The sequence below is a fragment of the Ptychodera flava genome, chromosome 1, assembly GCF_041260155.1.
Source record: "Ptychodera flava strain L36383 chromosome 1, AS_Pfla_20210202, whole genome shotgun sequence".
NCBI classification, from domain to species: domain Eukaryota; kingdom Metazoa; phylum Hemichordata; class Enteropneusta; family Ptychoderidae; genus Ptychodera; species Ptychodera flava.
The window spans coordinates 29,949,876-29,955,875 of record NC_091928.1 but is presented as its reverse complement, the minus strand read 5'-3'; positions in this window follow the sequence as shown (position 1 = coordinate 29,955,875).

The following is a 6,000-nucleotide window of genomic DNA, read 5'->3' as shown; positions in this document are numbered from 1 at the left end:
GGGTACTTAGGGGGGGGATCTTAAAAAAAATAAGATTTCAATCGAAATTCCTCCAGCCCCCCCCCCCCTAATCGTTATTTGTGAACGCAGCCTTACTGAATTATTTCAAACAGCCAATCAGGTAGGGAGGGACCTAGTTTAAGACTCCATAAGTTGTTGTAAATAATGCCAACCTCCAATCAGATATAACTTTCTAGGCCCCTGCACATTGCCAGTACAGATAGGTTCGGTATGCAATCAATATAATTTGCTGTCAAAATTGCATCCCCATAAACGCGTACGTAATAGAAAAAGCAATTAAAGTTTCATAAATGGGTTTGAAATGTGTTATTGGAATATTGACGTCAGTTGCATTGGTGATTCTGCGTACCTCTCGCTGTATAGTCTGGCGCAAATGAGGACATCATCATAAGTTTCGCTAACATATCGAAATAAAAAAGTTACAAAGTTACCTCGTAAATGTTAATCATTCATTTATTTAAAGTCACCACAAGCGGTTGCGTCTCTCTTCCAGGATATATTCATTCGGAATGAAACAACTGAAGATTTACACAAACAACTAAAGGCAATTGATACAGTGGTGAAGCAGGCGTATTGCTTCAAATAAATAATATCATATTCTACGAAAGGTAATGATATTTGACAGGTGCCTTATTAGATATCACAGCCACCGGGTTACCTTAACCGCTATATTAATTTCTCTGTTGACGTGTTTGGGTGTATTTGAAAGTGACCTTTGAACTCTTGACGGGCACTTTAACGCATTCACCTTACAAGCAACGGAAAGATATCACGATCTTCATTTTCCTTACCGTCAACCCTGTGGGAGGCAGCCAATAAAGACATTATACAGATAATAATCCAAAGAATAATCATTTTGTTAATATAACAAAGGACTATGTTCCCTTAAACTATGATGAGCTAATTCGTAATCTCCAAATAGTAATTCCCTTCCGATTGTTACATACAATGGTATTGTCAACTTATTAAAATCATTACCCTGTGCCAAAGCTAGTGGCCCTGACCAAATTTCAAATAAATTGTTGAAGGAATTTGCACATGAATTTGCTGTTCCCCTTGTTGATATCTTTAATTATTCTTTTCAAGAAGGTCAAGTTCCATCAAACTTAAGGAGGCCATTGTAATTCCTCTAGCTAAAAACAACCACCCTGCTTCCCTTGATGATTTTCGGCCGATTTCTCTTACCAACAGTGTGGCCAAGGTAATGGAGAGTTTGATTGAAAAATGGATCAAACAGGAAGTAAAGGATAAGATAAAAAAACGCAATTTGCAGGTGCTAAGAAATCGTCCTCAACAACTGCCTTGATAGATATGATACAGACTTGGCTCGAGCAACTGGAAAGTCAAAGAAATATGGTTAGAATTTGTTACCTTGATTTCAGTAAAGCCTTTGATAAGATTGACCACAACATACTTCTTCACAAATTATCAAAATTCGGTATAAATAGTAACATAATTAAATGGACAGCACATTTCTTGTATAATAGATCTCAAAGGGTGAAGATTGGTGATAGCTTTTCTTCCTGGCAAACAATACGTGCAGGTGTTCCACAGGGAACAAAATTGGGCCCAATTCTATTTATGCTCATGATTAATGACATTCCTGATTGTATTGGGGGATCAAACTTTATATTCATGGATGACACCACGGTGTCAGAATGTGTTCATTCCAGTACTCCTACTAATTCGCAGATGCAGACAACATTATAACACATTGACCAGTGGGCTTCAGTAAATAATATGAAACTAAATCCAAAAAAATGTAAAGAAATGAGGCTATTTTTTGGTGAGGTACCTCCTCCTTTTCCGCCATTGTTACTAGGCAACAGTGTCTTAGAAATCAAAGAGAATTTTAAATCTCTTGGGTTAATCATAAATAACAAACTAAAATGGGATAACCATGTTGATGATATGGTCAAAAAATCCTCACAAAGGTTGCACATTCTCCGTGTTTTGTGCAGATTTGGGGCTACAGCTCATGAGCTTAAACAAATTTATATCTCATTGGTTAGATCAACCTTAGAATATGCCTGTACTGTTTGGCAAGGTGGTCTCACTGAAAAGAATAGATCAACGATTGAAAGAATCCAGAAGAGAGCATACGAATTATTTATCCATTTTTGTCTTACAGTGAATCACTTTCTCTATTACAGCTAGACACACTCGAAACTAGACGTCAGAAAATTGTAAAAAGTTTGCTGAGGAAATCGTAAAACCAGACCATAAACTAAATTATCATATTCCCCCTAAATCAGGTCACGGATATTCGACAAGGAATAAAAGCTTGGTTAACTTTAAAATCCGCACAAAACGTAAAGAATCAAGCCCAGTAGTCTACTGCATTAAACTACTCCAGAGTTCATGATTCTCTGTCCTGTGTTGAGCTGTTGTGAATGTTGGTTTTGTCAAATTTCTGTTGTGTCTATTTTGATGTCTTGTCGTCGTTGTTGTTTTTTAATTTTTCAAATTCTTTTAGGGGGTTTTTGGTGCTCGTTTTTGAAATTACCAGTTGATGTCTTGCTTCCTTGGGAGGTCTTTTTCTTGTAGTTTTTTTAGTGATGTACTGTAAATTTTTTATTGACTGTGTTGTAAACTCATTTTATTTGACCATTTTGGGTCACAATTTGAGTATTAATAAACCATAATAATAAAAGCCATGTAATGACCAGTAAGCTTATAAAGAATGTTTGCTAGAAAGTGGTTTACAGCGATAATTCACGTTGTTATATTGGTACTCTGTAATGTAGAGGTTAAATACCATTTGATACAATAACACAGTATTTAGAAAGTCTTTTCACCTTACTATAATGGTAATCTTTGCAACGCAGAGGGGAAAGAGGTCGTGGTATTTGTTTAACACAGCTACTTCAAGATGTCTACACTAGCTCGGGACAGTGTGTTACACCTTTACAGAGAACCATCTTAGTACCTTCTTGGTTTCTACATTTTCTCATAGCATCATAGGGTCAGATTTCCCTACAAGGACATTCGCCATAAGCTTAAATCCGTTGATGGTGTTGGCTATCTAAAAGTTTGTTGACTCTCTTACTCACGATGCGACTTGCAAAAACATGTTGTCTTTGCACCTACATGAAAAGCAGCGTTTGGTACGTGTTAGATAGTAGGATAGGACGGACGGTCCTGCCTCGAATCGAATCGACCCTCTTTTCGCTCGTAGGGACAAGATTGTACGTCCCTCGCGGGACAAAGCAACAGCGTGTTTCCAAGGACAACCCGTATAAGCCTGATTTTGGAGGTCAGATAGAGGAAAAGGTGCTTTTAGCTGTTGTCTTTACTGCTAGAATGAAGAACGTTGGGTGCATGCTAAGCTGTACACTTTTAACATTATTCAACGAGAAATGTTTCAGCATATTTGCCCAGAAAGGCACCCTAAGAAAATCGCTGACTCGCTCAGGTGATACATGTATGCGTCTCGAAATTGAAAAGTTTATTAACTTTTGCTCAAACCTTTCTCAATGAAAATTTAAAGCTTTCTCTTTCAAATTCAAGAATAAAAGTCAGGAGTGACAGTGAAAATTTTAGTACTAGAGAAAATCAAAATTCCAAATGGCTGCCCTTCCAGTGCTAACTATATGAGAAAAAACAATGTTTCGACTTTCACGAAAACAAGACTTCGAAAATTTTATTGACTCGATGAGCTTTTAAATGAGCCAAACAAGAGTCCGAAAAACTGTATTCTTCGAAAACGTCTCTTATTATCTTGATGCACGTAGGTTCTGTGAACAGCGAAATGAAATTAGAACATCGTTACTGTGCCTACGAACCTCAACCGTCACAGCGCAATGGACATGCGCGTTTGATTGACGTAAAACGGTCATGTTTGCGTTGCCTTTAGCTGGAAGCGCCAGGCTTTATTAATTCTTGGTAAATTGGTTTGCATTGGGAACGGGAAAATGGAAAATCGAAAGGGGATAAATCTAATAAATACGCGCAAAGGAAGCACATAATCCTACAAAGGAACAGGCGAGGTCAAATTCTCAGTTCTGAGAATCAAACGAGTGCATTGATTTTGAGTTCACGGCAGTGCTTCGACATTCCTATGTATCTAAACACCACTCACAGAAAACGTCGTCATTTATGTTAAAAATCTCATCGAAATGGCAGGATTCCTCCAACTTTGTATACAACGAACGACTCCGTGTCTCTGCCAACAATTATCGTCCCACATTAATTAATTTTTCATCTCCTGGTGCCGAGGAAGTTATAAGTTCTCGGTTTTTTTAATCAGAGGTTATGAAATATCGTGGTTTGCTTTCGATTGTAGAACTGTCAAGTCTATAGTGCGCACAGTGACCCGCTTTTTTCAGCGTTGACTCCATTCGTCATTATAGAACGTTCATGACAGTCTATTTGCGTATTATGTTTAGAAAATCAAATTACACGGTCTCGCCTCACGGTAAGATTTGATATTCAGTGCCACCTTTACGCAACCCCATTTTCTCAGATAGAGAACGCTGACGTGTAAAACTATGAGAGAGAGAGAGAGAGAGAGAGAGAGAGAGAGAGAGAGAGAGAGAGAGAGAGAGAGAGAGAGAGAGAGAGAGGGGGGGGGAGGGGGAGAAGTTTGAAACATGTCAGACATTTGCGACGAAACATGTGATTAAATACCGGAATCAATGCAAAACAACATTTTGTTGCGTACAAGGTACAAACTGCCCCTTCATTACAGCCAATGAAGCAAAGAGATTATGCTATGAATATTATGCTTTTGACTTAGAAGTTTGCCGTTCTCATCACCATCGTGATCAAAACTCTTGCAGACGAAATAGACTCATTAGATTGTCGTTCTTCAATAGCGGAATTCTTCACATTAAAAATATCCTGAAATTAATTTTCATTCCAGTCAAAAGGATACGGTCGTCGGTTCTGTCCCCAAAGGACCGATTTTATAGAAGGAATACTTACCACTCACGGAATTCAAGTTACATCGGCGAATATCTAAATTGCGGCAAACTGTATTATGCTTCATAGACTGTAATATAACATTTTTATTTTTTCAGCTATACTTGCCATAACAGAATGATATTGAAGAAAATTATGTAAGACAATAAAGTCGCCCATTCAAGAAGCTACAGATTGAATTTCTTTGAAATGTAGTCCAGCGTCACCATTTCTCCCATGGGAATATCAACTAGAGCTATCATGGATATACAGATTATTTTTGGGTGGTAGAGCTATATCGGCAGTATGGGGACAAAAGCCCTTCCCCAGTGTGCGTGTCTGTATATGAACTGGTCAATGTAAATATTCGGGATAGCGTGTTTTGATGGAGGACATAGTTAGTTTACCTTAGAGACTGGGTGGATTTGTAGATTAATTAAATGTGCTTAACATCATAGAAAGCAGAGCAAAAGCCTTTAATCAGCAAAGCCACCCACTCTGAAGCTGTGTGGGCACTACAAAGTACATGTTAGCAAGTGCATCAGGATATTTTGATGTGACAGCACAAGAATATTGTTGTCTACGGTCAATTTTTTTATATTCTTTGACACGAAACATGAGTTTTCCTAGTGTTCAAATCACGATGAAGTGCTCAAAATCGTCATTGTACATGACGTATTACCACATAAATTTGCATATTTATTTTTAAAACCATGAATGTTTCGCCGTGCGCAAAAGTGAGGTTTTTTGAGGTTTCTCGAAGCTTTGAATGAGTAAGTCGTTTATCGACTTAAGATGAGATCTCGAGGTTAACCCTTTGAGCGCCAAAGTCAATGTTTGTTGCTTTTATGAAATATATCCTTGTCAGTTTTTTTGAGATTTTTGCGAAATTTTGATAAAAAAGTGTAGCCAATGAAATGTAATATACATTTGGTCAAAAATTATCACAAATATTCAGAAACATTCATGAAAATTAGTAAAATGTTGCACTATAATTTTGGCGGGAAAAATTACAGCACTCAAAGGGTTAATATGTATATACTAACGACCTCAACGAGTATGCACATTTGATGAAAG